General features: G+C 37.1%; 1 long non-coding RNA gene across 1 annotated transcript; it reads right to left on the reverse strand.

Moving 5' to 3' along the window:
- Positions 1-572: 572 nt before the first annotated feature.
- On the reverse strand, positions 573-1,049 carry LOC103482220 (uncharacterized). The gene is made up of 2 exons (XR_536415.1): positions 1,011-1,049; positions 573-927 (listed from the first exon to the last, which is right to left on the reverse strand). It is a non-coding gene; the product is annotated as an uncharacterized LOC103482220 (long non-coding RNA).
- Positions 1,050-2,600: the final 1,551 nt, after the last annotated feature.

Genomic DNA, 2,600 nt, shown 5'->3' on the forward strand with positions numbered 1-2,600 from the left:
AAGCCGAGCAAAGATTATATTAAAAACACAACATTCAGTCCGTTACATATCAGGTTTCCAGGCTTGATATTTATTTTGAGATTATTAATAATCCTCTCATGAACACAGCGGTGGTTGAGTAGCTAATTTAAACTCCTGCTCTGCTCTCAGTCGGTCTTTGAGTCACATTTTTTTCTCTTTTTTTTTTGTTAATGGAACCGAAACGCACTGAATTGCGCAACAACTTGTTAAAACAATAATTACTGAGATCATTAATTTTAACATGTTTCGTTGACTTTATATAATTATTCTTTTTTAATGAAGCTACAAACGTTTAAGATCTTAGTGAATATTTTTGATAAGCCTGCAGAGGAGGAAGTGCTGGCCTCGGCGTCCTGGCGGCGTTCAGTTTGTCACCTGCTGCCGAGATCGACTCAAAACCTTTCCCCGATCGACCAGTGGATCGCAATCGACGTATTGGGCACCCCTGCACTAGAGGATCACTGACTTGCTTCCTGTCTGGACATCCAACTTTTAAAGCAATTTCTCATTAAAATTGTCGTTATTTACTGAATGACACTTGACACTGTTGGTATGTTCCTAACAGATGTTATGTCATGTTTATGACAGTATCATGTCAGTCTTATGGACACTCCGTCACATAAAGTATTACCCACATTTTTTTCAAGAGCCAATATTCTATAACAAAATTGTACAAATTGTTAATACATTCAAAGTTTACAGACAACATGCTTATTAAAATTAGCACAATAAAACAATAGGTACACTTTGGAGGAAATGTGAAGACTGTTTCACCAAGGACAGAGTATTGTTTTAATCCAATGTCACAGTATTACTGCAGACAAACTGACATTTCTCCTTCCTAAGAACAGTGAGGATCAACGCCAGAACTTTCCCATTCACTGAACCACTGTACTTTATGGAAACCTACAAAAAAAGAACAATAGAGGAATTAAACAGAGAAAGCATTTGTATTTTAAAGAGTACAGAAAAATAGCAACGAGACTTACAATTTTAAGACGTGGACTCGCTATTTATGTGACATCATCAGAACTGATGGAGATTGGTTCACCCTGGACAGGTCACCAGTCCATCACAGGGCCCTAAAAGCCAACAACAAATAAAATGTATGAAAGAGAAATGTTAGATTATCAAGAGGAAAAATTCTGTTCAATTATTTTATAATCAAATCATGTTTATTAAGCACTTAGAGTTGGTAACACAGCAGTTTTTGCTGTTGAAAATGTAGCAAGCTGCTCAGTAAAAAAAATAAAATAAAAATACTTACATCATGAAGACGATGTGAAGGTTCATCCTCATAGCTGGTTGGTGATCTGGTGGAGTCAGAGCTTCTTCTGAGACAGAAACGTCTTTAGGTTTTCTATCACCGGATTTCTCTGGCTTCCTCTTTCATCTTCATTTGCTTAGACTGCAAACATATGTTGAAGATAAAATAATTAATGAACAAATTATAACAATAACCTCACATTATCAAAGTTTGTCATAGAGTTTAATTAAAACCAGGTTAAGTTTATGAAGAAAAGTATATTAAGTCGTGACAAACAGAGCCTCCATGCAGTTATAACATGAATGTTATAGTAATCATAAAAGTCACAATAAAATTGATAAAATTAATTCTGAAACCAACGTAAGTTATATATCTTTACTGCACTGTTTATAATTAAACGAAGATAATTAATAAGCAAAATTACAACTAGCTAGCAACACTTAGCAGCCTTCGTCCCTTCGGTTCCTTTTGTGACACATTTCATTTCCATCGGTTGTTGTCCCGTTGTGTTGTCGTCTAACTCGGACGTCACCAGCTTGAATTTACTAAAATTACTAACTATTATCAAGGCCCTCTCTTTTTACAAGGCGATATTATGAGAGTAAAAATGGCTAATCTGAACAGCGTCTGTTACTGGCTTTCAAGGCTTTACTTCTTTTTGTGGCGTTTTTCAAAAAAGACAAAAGTGTGCAATACCGCCACCATCTGGTTTGGAGTATGAACTGGAGCTAATGCAGTTGACTTATAGATCTTACATCATACATCTGAAAATGGATTGGGTACTATGTTAAACATTACACCAGTATTATCATTTTTTTATTCTTTACAATTTTAACAAAAATAGTAAAAGATTATATAGGCACCTAAAAAGGCATACTTTTTAGGTATACGTAAAAAGTATGCCTTTTTAGGTATACCTAAAAAGTATGCCAGAAAAGTAATTTTTAGGTGCCTAAAAGGCATACCTGTGCATATGTATTAATTAGTTTTATTTTGTAACCAGGTTGCTGAGTGTTGCAGATTTCTGCCCAGGTCCTTCTTGAAAATGAGATCTGGATCTAAACGGGGTTCACCTGGTTAACTAAAGGAAATAAAAAAAAGGCATACTTTATTAGCCTAAAATATACACTGAGTTCCGATGAGCTCACCACCTGCCGGAGGGGCCAAAGGGGTCGGGTGCATTGTGCTATGGGCGGCAGCCAAGGGAGGGGACCCTGGCGGTCTGATCCTCGGCTGCAGAAGCTGGCTCTCGGGACGTGGAACGTCACCTCTCTGGTGGGGAAGGAGCCGGAGCTAGTGTGCGAGGCGAGAG

This window comes from Poecilia reticulata, linkage group LG20, assembly GCF_000633615.1.
Source record: "Poecilia reticulata strain Guanapo linkage group LG20, Guppy_female_1.0+MT, whole genome shotgun sequence".
Lineage (NCBI taxonomy): Eukaryota > Metazoa > Chordata > Actinopteri > Cyprinodontiformes > Poeciliidae > Poecilia > Poecilia reticulata.